This window comes from Chiloscyllium plagiosum, unplaced genomic scaffold (assembly GCF_037043375.1).
Source record: "Chiloscyllium plagiosum isolate Xiang-an unplaced genomic scaffold, Cpla_swu_hap1 HiC_scaffold_17, whole genome shotgun sequence".
Classification (NCBI taxonomy): Eukaryota; Metazoa; Chordata; class Chondrichthyes; order Orectolobiformes; family Hemiscylliidae; genus Chiloscyllium; species Chiloscyllium plagiosum.
The window spans coordinates 61,083,570-61,106,122 of NW_028270155.1; the positions used below are offsets into that span (position 1 = coordinate 61,083,570).

General features: G+C 51.5%; 1 long non-coding RNA gene across 1 annotated transcript; it reads right to left on the reverse strand.

The window, feature by feature from the left end:
• Positions 1 to 2,317: 2,317 nt before the first annotated feature.
• LOC148147365 (uncharacterized) lies at positions 2,318 to 22,553 on the reverse strand. Its single transcript, XR_015759982.1, has 3 exons — positions 22,476 to 22,553; positions 14,009 to 14,074; positions 2,318 to 4,849 (listed from the first exon to the last, which is right to left on the reverse strand). It is a non-coding gene; the product is annotated as an uncharacterized LOC148147365 (long non-coding RNA).

Below are 22,553 nucleotides of genomic sequence, written 5' to 3' on the forward strand. Positions count from 1 at the left end.
ATTGTATCCCCACAGGTCTTAAAGCTTACTTTCCATGAACAGACTCAAGTACAAGCTTTGCACACATAAAAATAAATTGCTCGAGCAATATAAAAAAGCTGTGGTAATTGTTGAATGTTTAACTTCCTTTGGCAAACACAGGCTTTTGACTACTCGGATGATAGGGTACCGTTTGATTATATCAATTTATAGAAAAAAAGTAGAGTTAATTTGGTCCAGGAGGTGTGTGCTGTTGATTATGCCCCAAAATGAGCCTTATTCCATTGCTCTTTCTCTCACCCTAACAACATACCACCCTTTCCACTTCATGTGTTTATTCTTTTTCTGAAGAACACATCATGTTACTTGCCTAAATCATAATACATGGTATTAAATTCCACATTCTCACCACTCTTGAAGCAAAGACTTCCTTCTGATCTCTGCATGGGGTTTATTAGTAACTACCTGCCGGAACATATTCTCTACAGAGAATGGTTACAGCACAGAAAGAAGTGATTCAGCCAACTATTTCACTCTACCAAGCCCCTTCAGCAGCTGAAAGGCCACCACCAGGTCTTGAACTAAATGCAGGTGAATAATTTTTTTAAAAAATTTGGTTTGTTTCTTTTGAACGCTCAGTATTTACGTTTTCTCTTGATCTCTTTTTTTATGTTTCGGAAACATGCTTCATTGTTTCAGGGTCACATTTGTTTAATCTTACCTCATGTTTTTGCTTCTCCCTGACCACTCAGACTCCCATTCCTGTACCTGTTAACTCTCCAAATGTTCGTTTTCTACCCACAGTACAAAATTTTATTACAAATAATGAATGGACTGGAACCCAAACTATTATAAAAAGAATTATTGCCTCCAGAACCAGAATTAAAATATTTATGTCATGAACGTTGCAGTGTTCAATATTTAAAACTTTAAGCTACTTCCACGATTGCAGTTCTACTTGGGAAAAGTCTTGGGTTTCCTCAGATAAAGGTTTTAAATTCCGTGGGAATGATGAATTTAATCACACGTCCATTGTAAACTGACCAACTACTAGAAATTGATTCAACATTTGTCAGACTGACAAGCATGATGTACTTTTTCAGACACTTGCTTTTACGCATTGTATTTCTAAGCAGCATAAGAGCTTGAAGCAGGGACCTAATTTTGAAACTACTGAAACAGATTATAACCGGAACTCAGAATGCTGCATTTACCCCTTCCAAATCCATTTTGATTTAGCCCCCTGCCTGTCCCTCTCTCTCATCTTTTATAGTTTGAATTGACCTTAATGGGTTTTGCACATAAATTATTCAATTAGAAGGATGGGTGATATACTGATAGTGGATAATAATGACAAAAAATATTATGGGTGATTTGCTAATGGGAGAAAAGAACACTTGGTTGTGTGTAAGAACACTTCTGGATATTAAAAAGAAAAAAGGAGGGAAAAAGAATGCTGCAACTATTACTGCTGCTAGGGGGCCAGGTTATAGAACTTTGCACTTGGGTGACTGTGGGGCCAGTAATTTAATAATCGCTGTTTGATCAGTTGTCTAACTGATCACACATACATTGTTTTCAAGATAGGTAACCAAGGTAGGGCCATGATTACATTTATAGATATCAACTTGTTCAGACATACTATGACTGGAGCAGTTGGGATTCGAACCTGTGTGTCTTGTCCCAGACTGTGGGACACCACCCCACTGCATCACAACAGTCAGATTATATGAGGATATTTTCCACAGAAATGCATGAAATTTTAGCAGGGATTCCACTTTATTTCAGATGATATTATCTTTTGTACTCCACCTCAAACTTTGCAGCTCTGTCCATTTCTTCAAATCGTATGTTTTGGAATGGGTAAATCCGGTGCAATTTCGCCTCATATCGCCGAAGATGATGCTTGTAGTTGAAAATGTGGCCACAGGAGGAGCACCGATCTATGCGATTCTTCATCACCTCAGTCTTAATACACCATGTGCACTTCTCATAGGTGTACATGTATGACCGGTCTTTGGAACGTATATGCATGTGCTTGTTCAGTGTTGAGTGATCAATAAAGCCATAAACAGTGTTAAGATCACTGTTGTTCGTGATTTGGAATCAGGAACGATTTCCAAATTTGCAGGTGACACCAAATCTTGTTTGTTCCTGGGGGAAGGGGAAGGTAATATTGTGGACTACAAGAAATTGCAGGAGGATATTAATGAACTTAAAAATAATTGACAAACAAGTTCAAGTCGGAGGTAAAATATTTGATAGGAAGAATATGGGGGGGGGGGGGGAGAAAGGAAGGGGGGCCTGAGTGGGGCGGGGGGGGGGAAGAATTGGGGAAGGAGGGGTTGGGGGGGATGATTGGGGGAAGGAGGGGTTGGGGTGAGGTTTGCGGTCATCACTTTTTCTGGAGGTTGGGAGTCCAGCTGTGGGAGAAAAACTTGTTGTACATGGATATCTATGAATCAAAAAATCCTTTGATGGGTTTGCTAAAATAATTTCAAAATGGAACTGCATAAAAGAGACTAATGCACAATCTAACAACCTTCTCAAGCGTGAGGAGATGGGACTAACTTGTTGAGCCATTGCAAGCAGCAACTGAGAGATTCAAATCTGGAACTAAATTAATTAAGGAGGTAAAAACAGTAAAGGACCAAAAGCTCTCTTCATCTCTGAATACCTCAGCTTCTGAATCACCCTGCAAACGTCCTCTCCCAGCAAAACCACAATGAGTCACAATTCTGCATTGTACATATTCTGTTGTGAATACTGATGCAAATATGGTTGATTCAAGTGGCTGAAAAGAATTCAGGGCCGGTCAGAGGCATACTGACAACTTCAAGACTAACCAAGCCAGATGCTTGCATTCATTCTTTGCATCTGAAGTCTAATTGTGAAAGTAACATTACCCAATCAACTCCTAAGAAAGGTCAATTTGCAAATGTTGCAGTGGATATAGGACGTGCTATTCAAACTTTGCCCATGATATCTCACTTTAAGGGAGTTTCCAAGTTTGTGACGTTTCAACACATAAAACAGCTTGAATTCATACTTTAAACATATTTGCTGGTTGCACCATGCTAAATGTACAGGCTTTGAACAGATCTAGTAACTCAAGGCTAGGCATTCATGAGGCACTGTGGGCCATCAACAGTAGCAGAATTGTAGTTCAGAATTGGTCTGGCAAATCCCCATCTCAACCATTACCATCAAGCCAGGGGATGAACCGTGGTTCAATGGATTGAGTGCATATTTAAAATGGAGATCTTAGAGTGCAGGTTCATAGTTCCTTCAAAGTGGAGTCGCAGGTAGATAGGATAGTGAAGGTAGCATTTGGTGTGCTTTCCTTTATTGGTCAGAGTATTGAGTATAGGAGTTGGGAGGTCATGTTGTGGCTGTACAGGACATTGGTTAGGCCACTGTTGGAATATTATGTGCAATTCTGGTCGCCTTCCTACTAAATGATGTTGTGAAACTTGAAAGGGTTCAGAAAATATTTACAAGGATGTTACCAAGATTAGAGGATTTGAGCTATAGGAAGAGGCTGAATAGGCTGGGGCTATTTTCCCTGGCGTGTCATAGGCTGAGGGGTAACCTTATAGAAGTTTATAAAATCATAAGGGACATGGATAGGATAAATAGACAAAAGTCTTTTCTCTGGGGTGGAAGACCCTGGAACCAGAGGACATAGATTTAAGGTTAGAGGGGAAACATATAAAAGGGACCTAAGAGGGAACGTTTTCATGCAGAGGGTGGCACGTATATGGAATGAGCTGCCAGAGGAAGTGGTGGAGGCTGATACAATTGCAGCATTTAAAAGGCATCTGCATGGGTATATGAATAGGAAGGGTTTGGAGGGATATGGGCCGGGTGCTGGCAAATGGACTAGATGAGGTTAGGATATCTGGTAGCATGGACGAGTTGGACTGATGGGTCTGTTTCCGTGCTGTACATCTCTATGACAGACAGAGTCAAGAAATCCAACAAATAATGGATCAGGTCTAAGCTCTGCAGTCCTGCCATATCCAGTCATGAATGCTGGTGGACAATTATAGAGTCATAGAGATGTACAGCATGGAAACAGAATAGGAAGGGCTTGGAGGGATATGGGCTGGGTGCTGGTAGGTGGGACTATATTGAGTTGAACCAAAGAGTCTGTTTCCATGCTGTACATCTCTATAACCTGAAGAAGGGCTTATGCCCGAAACGTCGATTCTCCTGTTCCCTGGATGCTGCCTGACCTGCTGCGCTTTTCCAGCAACACATTTCCATCTCTTTAACCTGCTCTGCGATGCTCTGTTTTGGTTCTGCCCGGGTCACCCAGCTCCTAATCTCATTGCAGCCTTGGTTCAAACATGGACAAAACAGTTAAATTAGAGTTGAGGTGACAATGACAGCATTTGACATTAAAGCTGCATTTCACTGAGTGAGGGGTCAAGGAGCCCTTGAATCGGGGAGAACACTCTTCTGATTGGAGTCATACCTGACACCATATGAAGATGGTTGTGATTTTTGAAAGTCAGTTATCTCAGCTCCAGGTCATCTCTGCAGTACTTCCTCAGGATAGTGTCCTTGGCCCAACATCTTCAACCGCTTCATTGATGACCTTCCCTCCATCATAAGATCAAAAGTGAGGATGTTCACCGATGATTGCAGAATGTTCAGCACCATTTGTGACTCCTTAGATTCTGTAGCAGTCCATGCTCAAATGCAACAAGATCTGGACAATATCCAGGCTGAGGTTGACAAGTGGCAAGCTAACATTTGTACTGCACAAAGGAGGAAGCTTCGAGGAGGAAGCTCACCACCACCTTCTCAAAGGCAACTAGTGACAAATAATAAAAAATGCTGGCCATCCAGCGTTGCTCACACCCTATGAATGAATTAGAAACAAACAGCTAGTTAATAGCAGCAGCAGTGAGTACTACTTACAAAATGAACTGCAAAAATTTGCCAAGGCTCCTTTGACAGAGACAAAATAGATTGGGCCTGAAGGAGGGTTACACCCAAAACATCAGCTTCAGCACCTCCTGATGCTGCCTGGCTTGTTGTGTTCTTCCAGCCTCCTGCCTGTCTACTTAAGGCTCCTTTGACAGCATTTCAAAACAATAACCTCTACCACCTCAAAGAACAAGGGCAGAAGACCAGCACTTATTTGTCCCCCTCTGAACTGCACACCATCTTGATCTGGATAGGACCAATGCATTCACCCTGATAGATAGCACTGACTTCCCCAAATGCATACGTTTCCAAACAATCCATATCTGCATTAAATAAGCTGACCTCAACCAAGACCTTGGTGAAAGCAAGAAAAATAGCTTCCTTGGTTGTGGGGATGAATAATATCTGCTGGGGTCCTTGTTTTTTCCCCATAAATATCCAATTATCCCTACTGAAAACTGCGTGCTTGTGTAGTGAAAAAACTTGACTGTGATGTTTGTTTTCCTCAACTCAGTCTTCAATAGTTTGCATTGTCATTCGATTTAGTCTCAAAACATGCTAAGCTGGCAGTGGGTCAAATGCCAAATGTGGAAGCTGTGGACGACAAGAACACACACCTAATGAGAAAGGTGTGGGTGCTGACACTCCAGTGTAACTCTGAACGAATGCTACTGTTTGACAGGACACAAAAATAAGCAGGAAGGCAAGTGGTCAGTTTATGACAAAGAATCTGCAGAGGGTAACAGACATGTTAATTGAATGGGCAAAAACTTAGCAGGCAGAATATATTGTTGGGAAATATAAGGTTATGCACATTGGCAGGAGGAATTGATAAGCTTTAATTTGAAAAAAAACCCGACAGAAGAGGGATTTGGGAGTCCTCCTGCGTAAATCACAAAAAGCTAGCAGAGAAGTTAAGCAATTGTTAGGGAAGGCAAATGGAATATTGACCTTTATTTCAAAGGGAACGGAATATAATATAAGGGAGGTTTTGCTAAAACTATACAAGGCACATCTGAAATACAGTGAACAGTTTCATTCCCCTTATTTAAGCAAAGATAAACTGGCGTTGGAGGAATCCAGAGAAAGCTCATTAGTTTGTTCATGGGTATGAGGGGCTTATCTTATGGTGAGTGAGTTGGAGTTGTAGTCTTAAACTTAGGAGAGGCCAGCTTATTGAAACATACAAGAGTTTTAGTGGACTTGACAGGGTAGATGTGGAAAGATTTTTTTCCATTTGTGGGACCAGAAGGTGTAAGCTTACAGTAAGGGGTCACTCATTTAAGGCAGAGATTAAGAAGAACTGCTTCTCTCAAAAGGGTAGTGAATCCGACCATTCTTTACCGCAGAGGGCTTTGATGGCTTGATCGAATGCAGGCACACAAACCTTTATTCAAAATTCTTGGGGCCAGGTGTTTTTTTGGAATTCGGAATAAATGACATTTATGTAGGATTTTGTTGATGGTCATTTGGCTTTGCACTGCTGATATGCGCTGTTATTTTTTAAGCTGATATAATTGAAAGAAAAAAAAGACTTAACAGCAGATGCACATGTGAGTAGTACGAGAGCTGAGACACAATTGTCACCTGCCAATGCTGGGCCACGTCTGAGTGAAGTGTTGAGTGGGTGTGGAGTTGGGTCACCTGTTTGCACACCAAAATGACACTCCACAAATAAATGATTTCTGAGCTTTTCGGATAAAGGTTTGTGCACCTGTATATTCATGACTGATTTTTAATTAGTCAGGGAATCAAAGGTTATGGGAAAAAGACAGGAAAATGGATTTGTGGGTTCAGAATACTCCTGATCTCATGAATGGTGGAGCAGATTTGACGGGCTGAATAGCTAACTTTTGCTATATCTTACACTCCCCATTCAAACAAGGCTGTAAACTAAGATTGAAGTCTACTTGAGAGGATAGGAACAAAGATTTCATGGCATTATTTTGAAGGCGGCTCATTCTCCCCAGTGACCTGGGCCAATACTTAATCTTCAATCAACAAGACAAATTACCTGGTCATTATTGCATTTCAGTGTGGGAACTTGCTGAGAGCAAATTTTGTTGCCTTGCTTCTTACATCACTAGCAACTAATTAAAATACTTTGGGACATCCTGAAGTCATAAAAGGCATGTCACAAAACCATGTTTTCCTTTATTTTCAAGGGGAACCGCCATTCAACCACGATCCAGATTGAGGCAGCATTTTACCGGGGGGGGGGGGGGGGGAATGCGACTAAGACATGTAGAGCAAATTTGCTTTGAACCAATTTTTTAAAAGCATAAAATGTTCATTTGGATTAGATTTTACTCTCAAAATTATGAGCTATTTGTAAGGGCAATGACAAAATGCAGATAAAAGCAACAAAGGTCACCAGTTCACTCCACCTGACCGATGAGCATTTTGCCATAATCAAACCAATAAGAATGGAAAACTGAACGATACATTGCATCAGCACTTTGTCCATTCTACATATGAAAAAAAATCACAAAACCTCATAATAAATCAAAGCATTGAGAAAAGAACATTTAAATTTTGTGGAACCTTGGTGTCAGAAACTGGCTTCTGCTTCTTCTACAATGCAGGAAATCAAATTGAAAAATGACAATCTCACTTTTTGTCAGGTATTCAGCATTTCCTGATTGTCTGCCTTTGACAGAATCACATGCATTATGAGCTAAAGTTAAAGAAACCTGCTGAAAGGAAATAGATGCTGAGAAACAGTTGCTGCAATATATTTTCAGTTGTTTTGATGTGTTTAACTTCCAGTTCAACCAAACTCATCTTTCCTGTCCACAGAAATTGAGCCATCTGTCCTGAGAGATCCCCAAGTCATTGATTGTGAGGCAAAAGTCCAGAGCCCCCACTCCTTCCCTACCCAGTACTGGATAAATTACGCAGTTTCATGAGGAACTGCTGGATTATATTAAACCTCATAACAAATCCCATGGGAAATGACAGAATACACCTCTTGATGTCAGCAATTCAGTCTCTGAGGTTTACTGTTCCCTTCACTAGGTATAACGAATTTCCCGCTGGGACTGGAGAAGGTGTTGATTACAAAATGTTTGCAAGAACAAAGTTCCATTGTATATATAGCTGACATATGTACACACTACCTTGCTTCTTCAAATTTAAAACATTTTATCACAATTATATCAGTTTAAAAAATAACTTAGCGCATATCAGCAGTGCAAAGCCAAATGACAATCAACAAAATCCTAGAAGAAATATAAATGAAAAAATATACCAAAAAATATAATGAAGTGATTTCATGGGTCCCATTACTACATAATAAATAGTTCAACATGTTTTCTGGAAATGCTCAGCTGGTTAAGGAGCATCATTAGACAAAAGAAAAAAAAGTTAAGTACATTTCATCAGACATAACAGGTTTGTAGCAAGGATAAAGATAAAGAAAGGTGGGGAAATGAGAAACAAAAAAGGTCTGTGACATGTTAGGTATAGGAGAGGTTAAATTACAGGGCAGCCTCCAGTTTGAGAGATAGCAATGATTTTGCTATTTCCCACTTACAACTCATCTCAACCCAACTTTTGTTTCTTATCCAACTATTATCTATTTTATCTTGTATTATCAGCACTTTTATCGTTCTCATTCCCCCTTTCCCTATCTCTTGTTTAAAACCTGTTACACTTCTAAATTTGAAAATGTGTTGCTGGAGAAGCGCAGGTCAGGCAGCATCCAGGGAACAGGAGAATCAACGTTTCGGGCATAAGCCCTTCTTCAGGAAAGCACTGAAGAAGGGCTTATGCCCGAAACGTCGATTCTCCTGTTCCCTGAATGCTGCCTGACCTGCTGCGCTTCTCCAGCAACACATTTTCAGCTCTGATCTCCAGCATCTGCAGACCTCACTTACACCTCTAAATTTCTCTAGCTTGGACAATAAGTCATTATTGTGACCCGTGTGTCTCTGTTGCTGTACCAACAGCTGATATTTCTAGCAATTTTTGTTGTGTTCCCCTCCCCCCCCAATTTGCAACATCCATGTATTTTGTCTTTGTACAATTCCAAATCCAGTTGGTTCAACAGAACATTATGACAACCTGTTGAATTGGCTGATCGACTTTTTCCACCACAAATCTTTGTTGAGCTTGTTTTCACCGAAGATGCCTGAGAGCTTTGTTATGAACAAGAACAAGAGAAGGGCCATGCATCACAGAACAAGCACGGAAGCGTTTGTACATAGCTCATCATAAAATAGACCCGTGTGTTTGTAATCTCGAGAAAAGAATGATTTAATACAAGTTAGTTCTTCTGATGTGTGAATTTGATTCTTAATCATCAAGAATATTTATGCTTCATGGACAATTCTACATGTCAAAATATCAAAATCTCTTTTTTAAAAAAACTTTGATTGATAGACAGCCTCAATGTCCTGAAGCATTTAGAACCAATAAGCAATTGAACTGTAGTCAATATTGTAATGTAAAAAACAGGCGTATTAATAAGCCATTGCTCATTGTTACATATATTTTCATTGAACTAATAAAATTATAGCTCATCTTCACGAGTTAACGCCTGCATGTGGATGTATAGGACATTTCTTGACAAAAGGGGTCTGACAGAGGTACAGGTCACAAATACTGAGATTCAGACTAAAGCTGCTGAGACATCTCAATGACATTCTTAGCTAACTATATTGTCATTTGGATAGCCACCTGTTTCCATGTAAGCTGAATAAAGATGCACAGAGTTACTACAGAGAATCACAAGACTACTATATTTCACTGTGCAACTGTAACTGAGAGAGACCATTAAATTTGGTTTGTGGAATTTTCATGGCATGAAACAGTACAATCCTGCTCAAAACTAATTGTGGGGATGAGTACAACAGAAGGGTTATCATGATGCTTCCTCAGTGACCTTGTTTCTGCACCCCCTGGTTAGTGATTCTCATGCCATGGAAGCAGTTTCTGTTTATCGACACAATTCAAACCATCTTTCTCAAATTTTCTCTTGCTCTGCTTGAAGTAGCATCCCAGCTTCTCCAGGCTTAATAAAGATGCAAGTTTCTTGTGGCCTGTTGCTATTTTATCTCTTCCGTACCTGCTTCTAGCCTTTGACATCCTGCTCCAAGTTTAATGCTCAGATTGAACACAATACACTTGCGAAGGCAATTAATGCACATTATTTTTTCCATGGATTATTAGCTTTAAAGAGTTCTCTGTGATGTTTGGCTGTCTGGCTATGGCTGATTGGTCATCCCTATATCATTTATTTGATAATGGGTTTACCATTTACAATACCAGAGTTTCCGGCATCACCACATTTAAGGAGGAACAGCATCTGTTTCAAATCGGTATTTTATAACCTTCTGGTCCGAACACCAAGTTCAAGAATTTTAGACGGTAATCTCTGCTCCAATTTTGATGTCTTTGTTTTGCATGTCTTGGTCTTAACCTAGTTTTTCTAATGTCTTTGCTTTCAGACAGTAAATGTTCATCATGCTGTCATTCACACCTCAAGATATCTTTCTTTATCACTTGTCAGCTCTGCATCACCAATTCTTTTGTTATTTAATGTCTTCTGCTGTATCACAGGTACTCTTCTTTGTTATTTTTCCACCCTCTCTCATTTGACCTACTTAAAATCTATTCTAATGTTTCCCAGTTCTGATGAAAAGGTAATCAAACTGAAATGTTAACCAAGTTTATTAAAGATTGAAATCCTTAGAAATGCTGATACCTGTGATCAGAGAGTTAGGTTGGAAAGTCAAGTGAAGTTCAAATGTCAACCTTGATCTGGAGGAGAAAATGCTTAATTACATTTTCAACTATATTCAGCAAGGACGCTGGTTCTATCTCTGTAGAAGTATAGTCTGCAACAAGTCACTCTAACCACAGAACCAGCTCCAATGCCAAGAAAATCTGAAGGCCTCCTTCTTGCACTATTCCTCTTCAATTCCTTATGAAGTGTCAACTTGACTAGCGTTCAGTGCTGAAAGTCATTACAAGTGGGCCATATTCCGGAGAGTTTCCTGCACTGTCAACCTCTTATTTCCATGTGAGGTGGCCTTTGAGTCTGTTCTGCCATTAAATATAGCGGATCAGATTTTAACCTCAACTCTACATTCCTGTATTTGACCAATAACCTCCTTAGTCATCAATAATCGACCTCTGCCTTAAGATTTTGCATCCACTATCTTTTGGGGAAAGGAATTCCAGACTCACAACCCTCTGAAGAAAAATATGTTTTCTCATCTCTGTTTTAAATGTGCACCTCTTTGAACTATGACTCTGAAGCCTAAATTCTCTCTCAAATGGAAACATCCTTTCAACATCCACCAACTCAAGACTGTATATGTTTCAATTAAGTCACCTCAAACTCTTGCCTCAGTGCCAAGAACCCAAGGTCGGTTCCAGCTTGGCAACTATCTGTGCGGGGTTTGCACCTTCCTCCCATGTCTATGCGAGTTTCCTCCTCCCACAGTCCAATGATGTGCAGATTAGATGGACTGGTCATGCTAAATTGCCCAGGTTTGGACGCTCAGAGGCTCAATGTGGACTCAAATGAGCCAAATGGCCCACTTCCACATTGTAGGGATTCTATGATTTTTCTACACTTCAGAAAATAAAAGCCTAACTTGTCTAGACTTTCCTCATAAGGCAATCCATTCATTACTGGTATTAATTGAGTAATCCTTATCTGAACAGTTTCCAACACATTATTACCCTTCTATAGGTACTGTGACCAGTACTGTAACACAGTACCCCAGATGCTGACTCACCAATGCCTTGACTGCATAGCATAACCTCCCCACACTTGCAATCAATTCCCCTGACAATTAAGTTTTTTGAGGAAATAAAGAGGATTGATGAGGGCAGAGCGGGAGATGTGATCTATATGGACTTCAGCAAGGCATTCAACAAGGTTCCCCGTGGGAGACTGATTAGCAAGGTTAGATCTCATGGAACAAAGGGAGAACTAGCCATTTGGATACAGAACTGGCTCAAAGGTAGAAGACAGAGGGTGCTGGTGGAGAGTTGTATTTCAGACTAGAGGCCTGTGACCAGTGGAGTGCCACAAGGATCGGTGATGGGTCCTCCACTTTTTGTCATTTACATAAATGATTTGGATGCGAGCATAAGAGGTGCAGTTAGTAAGTTTGCAGATGACACTAAAATTGGAGGTGTAGTGGACAGCGAAGAGGGTTACCTCAGACTACAACAGGATCTGGACCAAATGGGCCAGTGAGCTGAGAAGTGACAGATGCAGTTTAATTTGGATAAATGCGAGGTGCTGCATTTTGGGAAAGCAAATCTTAGCAGGACTTATACACTTAATGGTAAGGTTTGGTATGCTTTCCTTTATTGGTCAGAGTACTGAGTACAGGACATTGGTTAGGCCACTGTTGGAATATTGCATGCAATGCTGGTCTCCTTCCTATTGGAAAGATGTTGTGAAACTTGAAAGGGTTCAGAAAAGATTTAGAAGGATGTTGCCAGGGTTGGAGGATTTGATCTATAGAGAGAGGCTGAACAGGTTGTGGCTGTTTTCCCTGGAGCATTGGAGGCTGAGGGGTGACCTTCTTGAGGTTTACAAAATTATGAGGGGCATGGATAGGATAAATAGACAAAGTCTTTTCCCTGGGATCGGGGAGTCGAGAACTAGAGGGCATAGGTTTAGGGTGAGAGGGGAAGGATATAAAAGAGACCTAAGGGGCAACTTTTTCACGCAGAGGGTGGTACGTGGATGGAATGAGCTGCCAGAGGAAGTGGTGGAGGCTGGTACAATTGCAACATTTAAGAGGCATTTGGATAGGTATATGAATAGGAAGGGTTTGGAGCGATATGGGCCGGGTGCTGGCAGGTGGGACTAGATTGGATTGGGATATCTAGTCGGCATGGACGGGTTGGACCAAAGGGTCTCTTTCCATGCTGTACATCTCTATGACTCTATCCTCATAAAATGCTTTTTATTCTTTCTGCCAAAATGCACAATCTTACACACTCATATTATATTCCATTTGTGGAGATCTTTACTTACTCGATTAAACTATCTGTACCCTATCTTTATTCATGCACTCTTGATTATTCACTTTCTAACCTATATTTGTATCATCAGCAAAGTTAGCTACCACTCCTTTAATTCTTTCATTCCAGTCATTTACATTAATTGTAAAGAGTTGTGGGCCCCTTTGGCACACCACTCGTGACATTGTCAGCCTGCAAATGGCTCAGTTATTCCCAGTTTCTGCTTCCCATTAGCAAGCCGAGCGGTTACCCACGTCAATATGTTACAGCCAATACAACTAGCTTTTAACTTTTGATGCGACACCTTATCAAATGCCTTCTAGAAAGCCAAATGCAATACACCCACTAGCTCCCCTCCATCTACAGTACAAGCTACTTCTTCAAAGAACTCCAACAAATTACTCAAACATGATTTCCCTGAGAAAACTAATTTGATGCTTTCATTGCAGCTTCATTGGTTTACAGTTCTTCCTTTACATCAAATTCCATTGTCATTCTTTCTTTCTAGCCAATACTCCCACCTCTTCATTTACTTTTAATCAACCCATCTAGACACGTTATGACACACCTCTGCAGCAGATTTGACTTGAACACAGGCTTTCTGTCCTTAGTGCCCTGATTTCTGGACCAATTATTCTGATCTTTCCACTTGTTAGCTGCACAAAGATGCTTTAATGCAAAAGACTTTTAAGATGTCAAGCAACATCTAGAGGGCAATCAATTTAGTGAACAGATCTAATATCTCAGCTAGCTATCTAACCAGGCAATGCCTCAGGGGATGGTGGCTGTTCCTGCTCTGGTCTTTGCTGCCCTCTTCAGATTCTTTAGGGAAATTCACTCATCTGGTATTTCTACAATATCCAAATGTAGCATCAAAGCAGAAGTTGGTAAGCAGTAAGCAAGGAACAAGATTTTGTGGTAACTGCTCTCTCTTTTTGAGCGCAATCTCTCCTCCTCTTTCTAGCAGCATAAAACAGAAAAACAACCTGTATCTATAAAGTACTTTGCACAATTTCAGAGCATCACAAATAAATTTATAGCCATACATTATTTATAATATAATAAAAAGAGGGACTCTTGAAGTGTTGGCACTTACATATTCTATACAAATGTTGTACAAAGGTGAGGTGGTGATACACAGTCGAAGTGTGAAATGCTCACTCTATAATGACAAATTGGACAAAAACAAGATGTTAATACATCGTACATGTGAAATTCAAGTCCAGTAACACTGGCTTCATTTACACTTAGCTCTGCTGGTGTATTATTAATCCAGATGCGCAACACCCAGAAAAATAAGTGTGTTTAGGAATTTTCAACCAAACATATTTACCCAGGTAGAGTATTTCTTCAATGAACATGCACTCCACATTCAGGTATGAAGCACTGTGGTGTAAAATTCCAAGCAGTGGAATGTGGTGAAACGGTTAAAAATTATGTCCCAATACATGTGTGAATCTAACCGGAATGGAGGTGTTGCTTAGTCCCGTGTGAATCTTATTACACACCTCCCCGTGTGAATCTTCTTATCTGTATGTAACCAGAATGGAATGTGTTTTTTAGCCTTGCTCTGCTGTTCACATGAATGTTTATATCTGGAAAAGAGTATATCAGCTGGAAAAGTCTCCAGTTCGGTGAGTCTGCTCCGGGGTTACGTTTAACCGCCGAGCGTGGGTTGTTGGCAACCGCTCTACGAGAACTGACGGCTCCCAGTTCCGGTAACATGTAGAGTGAGTATAAGCCAGACCCGTTGTGGCGACGCTGCGGGGAATAAAATGCCCATATTCTAGCAGACTCGCCTCTTGGTCGTTTGTTCTGTGTCAGACTACTCTCCTACGAACCTGACCTTGAGAATTTTTTAAAACATTTGGCGTAGTCGAGCAGGGTCAATCGCAATTGAGGAGAGATTTTGATACAGAACAATGTTTTGGAAAAAGACTAAGAAACCAGAAGAACAAACTGTGGAGGTCCCGACCGTCCCGGGATGGCATGGATGTGGGCATGTACGTGGCAGTTTGTTTGAGAGAGGATCCCAGTCCTGCCGAAGAACCCCTTGCCTGGGGTACAGCGGAGGATGTGGGCATGTAAGCGGAGTTAACAGAATTGAATGGGATTGAACTGAATTGAACTGAGTGGAACTGAAGTGAATCAAATTGAACGGAACAAAATGGAACTGAGCTAAATTGAATTGAAATGGACGGAACTGAATTGAACACAATTGAATTGAACTGAACAGACCTGAACTGAGCTGAATTGAACTACACTGAATTGACTGAACTGAAATGAACTGAAACGAATTGAACTGAATTAAGCATAATGTAACACATGTATTGGGCCAAGCAGTGGAATGTGGTGTAAAATTCCAAGCAGTGGAATGTGGTGAAACGGTTAAAAATTATGTCCCAATACATGTGTGAATCTAACCGGAATGGAGGTGTTGCTTAGTCCCGTGTGAATCTTATTACACACCTCCCCGTGTGAATCTTCTTATCTGTATGTAACCAGAATGGAATGTGTTTTTTAGCCTTGCTCTGCTGTTCACATGAATGTTTATATCTGGAAAAGAGTATATCAGCTGGAAAAGTCTCCAGTTCGGTGAGTCTGCTCCGGGGTTACGTTTAACCGCCGAGCGTGGGTTGTTGGCAACCGCTCTACGAGAACTGACGGCTCCCAGTTCCGGTAACATGTAGAGTGAGTATAAGCCAGACCCGTTGTGGCGACGCTGCGGGGAATAAAATGCCCATATTCTAGCAGACTCGCCTCTTGGTCGTTTGTTCTGTGTCAGACTACTCTCCTACGAACCTGACCTTGAGAATTTTTTAAAACAAGCACTTAAGTCCAAGGATAATGGGTTGAGGTTAACAGATAAAGGAACTGAGGACCCTAAGGTGTGTACAGATATACTGTGGAGGCTCAATCTGCTAAACCTACAGAACCTCTGTTCCTGGTAGGAGGATGGCTTTCCATATATCTGTCCCAAATTTGTCTTTTTCTAGTTTGATCCGCTGTTCCTTTAGCATACTCTAGGAGCATTCTTATGCTTTAATAGGAGAAGTCAGAAGCAACATCACATCATAAAAATGCCTAAGCATGCAGACTCAAACCTATAAAGTGCCATTAAATAACGTTACTTCTAATCCGTTCCAACATCTACCCCAAATTGAGAAGTCAGAACTCTCCCCTATGAACAAAGGCACACATATTTCATTTGCAAGCTTCCCAATATGTGGATCCTCAACAAATCAATTTGGGCAGTTAATCAAATTCACTCAGCCAAATGACGCTTCTGTTAATACTCAGCCTGAAGTCAAAAGTAGTACAGAGTACACAATCAGCAGCAACAAAGTTTCCATCCTGATTTTATTGTTTAATGTCATAGTGTTTGCAAAAATTGCATGAGTGCGTTTTCACTTATGCTATTTTCTTATCAGGCTTTGTCAGGGGGCGGGGGGGGGGGGGGGCGAGAGGGGGGGGGGGGGGGGGCGAGAGAGGGGGGGGGGGGCGAGAGAGGGGGGGGCGGGCGACGAGAGAGGGGGGGGCGGGCGACGAGAGAGGGGGGGGCGGGCGAGAGAGGGGGGGGGGCGAGAGAGGGGGGGGGGCGAGAGAGGGGGGGGCGAGAGAGGGGGGGGCGAGAGAGGGGGGGGCGAGAGAGGGGGGGGCGAGAGAGGGGGGGGCGAGAGAGGGGGGGGCGAGAGAGGGGGGGGCGAGAGAGGGGGGGGCGAGAGAGGGGGGGGCGAGAGAGGGGGGGGCGAGAGAGGGGGGGGCGAGAGAGGGGGGGGCGAGAGAGGGGGGGGCGAGAGAGGGGGGGGCGAGAGAGGGGGGGGCGAGAGAGGGGGGGGCGAGAGAGGGGGGGGCGAGAGAGGGGGGGGCGAGAGAGGGGGGGGCGAGAGAGGGGGGGGCGAGAGAGGGGGGGGCGAGAGAGGGGGGGGCGAGAGAGGGGGGGGCGAGAGAGGGGGGGGCGAGAGAGGGGGGGGCGAGAGAGGGGGGGGGCGAGAGAGGGGGGGGCGAGAGAGGGGGGGGCGAGAGAGGGGGGGGGCGAGAGAGGGGGGGGGCGAGAGAGGGGGGGGGCGAGAGAGGGGGGGGCGAGAGAGGGGGGGGCGAGAGAGGGGGGGGGCGAGAGAGGGGGGGGCGAGAGAGGGGGGGGCGAGAGAGGGGGGGGCGAGAGAGGGGGGGGCGAGAGAGGGGGGGGCGAGAGAGGGGGGGGCGAGAGAGGGGGGGGCGAGAGAGGGGGGGGCGAGAGAGGGGGGGGCGAGAGAGGGGGGGGCGAGAGAGGGGGGGGCGAGAGAGGGGGGGGCGAGAGAGGGGGGGGCGAGAGAGGGGGGGGCGAGAGAGGGGGGGGCGAGAGAGGGGGGGGCGAGAGAGGGGGGGGCGAGAGAGGGGGGGGCGAGAGAGGGGGGGGCGAGAGAGGGGGGGGGCGAGAGAGGGGGGGGCGAGAGAGGGGGGGGCGAGAGAGGGGGGGGCGAGAGAGGGGGGGGCGAGAGAGGGGGGGGCGAGAGAGGGGGGGGCGAGAGAGGGGGGGGCGAGAGAGGGGGGGGCGAGAGAGGGGGGGGCGAGAGAGGGGGGGGCGAGAGAGGGGGGGGGCGAGAGAGGGGGGGGCGAGAGAGGGGGGGGCGAGAGAGGGGGGGGCGAGAGAGGGGGGGGCGAGAGAGGGGGGGGCGAGAGAGGGGGGGGCGAGAGAGGGGGGGGCGAGAGAGGGGGGGGCGAGAGAGGGGGGGGCGAGAGAGGGGGGGGGCGAGAGAGGGGGGGGCGAGAGAAGGGGGGGGCGAGAGAGGGGGGGGCGAGAGAGGGGGGGGCGAGAGAGGGGGGGCGAGAGAGGGGGGGGCGAGAGAGGGGGGGGCGAGAGAGGGGGGGGCGAGAGAGGGGGGGGCGAGAGAGGGGGGGGCGAGAGAGGGGGGGGCGAGAGAGGGGGGGGCGAGAGAGGGGGGGGCGAGAGAGGGGGGGGGCGAGAGAGGGGGGGGCGAGAGAGGGGGGGGCGAGAGAGGGGGGGGCGAGAGAGGGGGGGGCGAGAGAGGGGGGGGGCGAGAGAGGGGGGGGCGAGAGAGGGGGGGGCGAGAGAGGGGGGGGCGAGAGAGGGGGGGGCGAGAGAGGGGGGGGCGAGAGAGGGGGGGGCGAGAGAGGGGGGGGCGAGAGAGGGGGGGGCGAGAGAGGGGGGGGCGAGAGAGGGGGGGCGAGAGAGGGGGGGGCGAGAGAGGGGGGGGCGAGAGAGGGGGGGCGAGAGAGGGGGGGGCGAGAGAGGGGGGGGCGAGAGAGGGGGGGGGCGAGAGAGAGGGGTGCGAGAGAGAGGGGGGCGAGAGAGAGGGGGGCGAGAGAGAGGGGGTGCGGGGGGGCGAGAGAGAGGGGGGGCGAGAGAGAGGGGGGGGGGCGGGGGGGGCGAGAGAGAGGGGGGCGGGGGGGCGAGAGAGAGGGGGGCGGGGGGCGAGAGAGAGGGGGGGCGGGGGGGCGAGAGAGAGGGGGGGCGGGGGGGAGAGAGAGAGGGGGGGGCGGGGGGGGAGCGAGAGAGGGGGGGCGGGGGGGAGCGAGAGAGGGGGGGCGGGGGGGAGCGAGAGAGGGGGGGCGGGGGGGAGCGAGAGAGGGGGGCGGGGGGGAGCGAGAGAGGGGGGGCGGGGGGGGAGCGAGAGAGGGGGGGCGGGGGGGAGCGAGAGAGGGGGGGCGGGGGGGAGCGAGAGAGGGGGGGGCGGGGGGGAGCGAGAGAGGGGGGGCGGGGGGGAGCGAGAGAGGGGGGGCGGGGGGGAGCGAGAGAGGGGGGGCGGGGGGGAGCGAGAGAGGGGGGGCGGGGGGGAGCGAGAGAGGGGGGGCGGGGGGGAGCGAGAGAGGGGGGGCGGGGGGGAGCGAGAGAGGGGGGGCGGGGGGGAGCGAGAGAGGGGGGGGCGGGGGGGAGAGAGAGAGGGGGGGCGGGGGGGAGAGAGAGAGGGGGGGCGGGGGGGAGAGAGAGAGGGGGGGCGGGGGGGAGAGAGAGAGGGGGGGCGGGGGGGAGAGAGAGAGGGGGGGCGGGGGGGAGAGAGAGAGGGGGGGCGGGGGGGAGAGAGAGAGGGGGGGCGGGGGGGAGGAGAGAGAGGGGGGGCGGGGGGGAGAGAGAGGGGGGGCGGGGGGGGGGAGAGAGAGGGGGGGCGGGGGGGTGGAGAGAGAGGGGGGGCGGGGGGGGGAGAGAGAGGGGGGGCGGGGGGGGGGGAGAGAGAGGGGGGGCGGGGGGGGAGAGAGAGGGGGGGGCGAGAGAGGGGGGGGCGAGAGAGGGGGGGGCGAGAGAGGGGGGGGCGAGAGAGGGGGGGGCGAGAGAGGGGGGGGCGAGAGAGGGGGGGGCGAGAGAGGGGGGGGCGAGAGAGGGGGGGGCGAGAGGGGGGGGGCGAGAGGGGGGGGGGCGAGAGGGGGGGGGGCGAGAGGGGGGGGGGCGAGAGGGGGGGGGGCGAGAGGGGGGGGGGCGAGAGGGGGGGGGGCGAGAGAGGGGGGGGCGAGAGAGGGGGGGGCGAGAGAGGGGGGGGCGAGAGAGGGGGGGGCGAGAGAGGGGGGGGCGAGAGAGGGGGGGGGCGAGAGAGGGGGGGGCGAGAGAGGGGGGGGCGAGAGAGGGGGGGGCGAGAGAGGGGGGGGCGAGAGAGGGGGGGGCGAGAGAGGGGGGGGCGAGAGAGGGGGGGGGCGAGAGAGGGGGGGGCGAGAGAGGGGGGGGCGAGAGAGGGGGGGGGGCGAGAGAGGGGGGGGCGAGAGAGGGGGGGGCGAGAGAGGGGGGGGCGAGAGAGGGGGGGGCGAGAGAGGGGGGGCGAGAGAGGGGGGGGCGAGAGAGGGGGGGGGCGAGAGAGGGGGGGGCGAGAGAGGGGGGGGCGAGAGAGGGGGGGGCGAGAGAGGGGGGGGGCGAGAGAGGGGGGGGCGAGAGAGGGGGGGGCGAGAGAGGGGGGGGCGAGAGAGGGGGGGGCGAGAGAGGGGGGGGCGAGAGAGGGGGGGGCGAGAGAGGGGGGGGGCGAGAGAGGGGGGGCGAGAGAGGGGGGGGCGAGAGAGGGGGGGCGAGAGAGGGGGGGGCGAGAGAGGGGGGGGGCGAGAGAGGGGGGGGCGAGAGAGGGGGGGGCGAGAGAGGGGGGGGCGAGAGAGGGGGGGGCGAGAGAGGGGGGGGCGAGAGAGGGGGGGGCGAGAGAGGGGGGGGCGAGAGAGGGGGGGGCGAGAGAGGGGGGGGCGAGAGAGGGGGGGGCGAGAGAGGGGGGGCGAGAGAGGGGGGGGCGAGAGAGGGGGGGGCGAGAGAGGGGGGGGCGAGAGAGGGGGGGGCGAGAGAGGGGGGGGCGAGAGAGGGGGGGGCGAGAGAGGGGGGGGCGAGAGAGGGGGGGGGCGAGAGAGGGGGGGGCGAGAGAGGGGGGGCGAGAGAGGGGGGGGCGAGAGAGGGGGGGGCGAGAGAGGGGGGGCGAGAGAGGGGGGGGCGAGAGAGGGGGGGGCGAGAGAGGGGGGGCGAGAGAGGGGGGGGCGAGAGAGGGGGGGGCGAGAGAGGGGGGGGGCGAGGAGAGGGGGGGGCGAGAGAGGGGGGGGCGAGAGAGGGGGGGGGCGAGAGAGGGGGGGGCGAGAGAGGGGGGGGCGAGAGAGGGGGGGCGAGAGAGGGGGGGGGCGAGAGAGGGGGGGGCGAGAGAGGGGGGGCGAGAGAGGGGGGGGCGAGAGAGGGGGGGGCGAGAGAGGGGGGGGCGAGAGAGGGGGGGGCGAGAGAGGGGGGGGCGAGAGAGGGGGGGCGAGAGAGGGGGGGGCGAGAGAGGGGGGGGCGAGAGAGGGGGGGGGCGAGAGAGGGGGGGGCGAGAGAGAGGGGGGCGAGAGAGAGGGGGGGGGCGAGAGAGGGGGGGGCGAGAGAGGGGGGGGCGAGAGAGGGGGGGGGCGAGAGAGGGGGGGGCGAGAGAGGGGGGGGCGAGAGAGGGGGGGGGCGAGAGAGGGGGGGGCGAGAGAGGGGGGGGCGAGAGAGGGGGGGGCGAGAGAGGGGGGGGCGAGAGAGGGGGGGGCGAGAGAGGGGGGGGGCGAGAGAGGGGGGGGCGAGAGAGGGGGGGGCGAGAGAGGGGGGGGCGAGAGAGGGGGGGGCGAGAGAGGGGGGGGCGAGAGAGGGGGGGGCGAGAGAGGGGGGGGGCGAGAGAGGGGGGGGCGAGAGAGGGGGGGGCGAGAGAGGGGGGGGCGAGAGAGGGGGGGGCGAGAGAGGGGGGGGCGAGAGAGGGGGGGGCGAGAGAGGGGGGGGCGAGAGAGGGGGGGCGAGAGAGGGGGGGGCGAGAGAGGGGGGGCGAGAGAGGGGGGGGCGAGAGAGGGGGGGGCGAGAGAGGGGGGGGCGAGAGAGGGGGGGGCGAGAGAGGGGGGGGCGAGAGAGGGGGGGGCGAGAGAGGGGGGGGCGAGAGAGGGGGGGGCGAGAGAGGGGGGGGCGAGAGGGGGGGGCGAGAGAGGGGGGGCGAGAGAGGGGGGGGCGAGAGAGGGGGGGGCGAGAGAGGGGGGGGCGAGAGAGGGGGGGGCGAGAGAGAGGGGGGCGAGAGAGAGGGGTGCGAGAGAGAGGGGGGCGAGAGAGAGGGGGGCGAGAGAGAGGGGGGCGAGAGAGAGGGGGTGCGGGGGGGCGAGAGAGAGGGGGGGCGAGAGAGAGGGGGGGGCGGGGGGGGCGAGAGAGAGGGGGGCGGGGGGGCGAGAGAGAGGGGGGCGGGGGGGCGAGAGAGAGGGGGGGCGGGGGGGCGAGAGAGAGGGGGGGCGGGGGGGAGAGAGAGAGGGGGGGCGGGGGGGAGAGAGAGAGGGGGGGCGGGGGGGGAGCGAGAGAGGGGGGGCGGGGGGGAGCGAGAGAGGGGGGGCGGGGGGGAGCGAGAGAGGGGGGGCGGGGGGGAGCGAGAGAGGGGGGGCGGGGGGGAGCGAGAGAGGGGGGGCGGGGGGGAGCGAGAGAGGGGGGGCGGGGGGGAGCGAGAGAGGGGGGGCGGGGGGGAGCGAGAGAGGGGGGGCGGGGGGGAGCGAGAGAGGGGGGGCGGGGGGGAGCGAGAGAGGGGGGGCGGGGGGGAGCGAGAGAGGGGGGGCGGGGGGGAGCGAGAGGGGGGGGCGGGGGGGAGCGAGAGAGGGGGGGCGGGGGGGAGAGAGAGAGGGGGGGCGGGGGGGAGAGAGAGAGGGGGGGCGGGGGGGAGAGAGAGAGGGGGGGCGGGGGGGAGAGAGAGAGGGGGGGCGGGGGGGGAGAGAGAGGGGGGGCGGGGGGGGGGGAGAGAGAGGGGGGGGCGGGGGGGGGGAGAGAGAGGGGGGGCGGGGGGGGGGGAGAGAGAGGGGGGGCGGGGGGGAGAGAGAGGGGGGGCGGGGGGGAGAGAGAGAGGGGGGGCGGGGGGGAGAGAGAGAGGGGGGGCGGGGGGGAGAGAGAGAGGGGGGGCGGGGGGGAGAGAGAGGGGGGGGCGGGGGGGAGAGAGAGAGGGGGGGCGGGGGGGAGAGAGAGAGGGGGGGCGGGGGGGGAGAGAGAGAGGGGGGGCGGGGGGGAGAGAGAGAGGGGGGGCGGGGGGGAGAGAGGAAGCTTGGCACCTCCCCCTTCAGTACAGACTCAGGTGTTTATCGCATCGAGGGCGGCCATTCCGCCCATCGTATCTGCTCTGTTCAACAATGCGGGTGAATACCTAAACAGCGTTTAAATGTTTCCAGATCGCGGCAGGGCCTCACCCGCCCCCTCTGGGTGAAAACATCTCTCAACACTC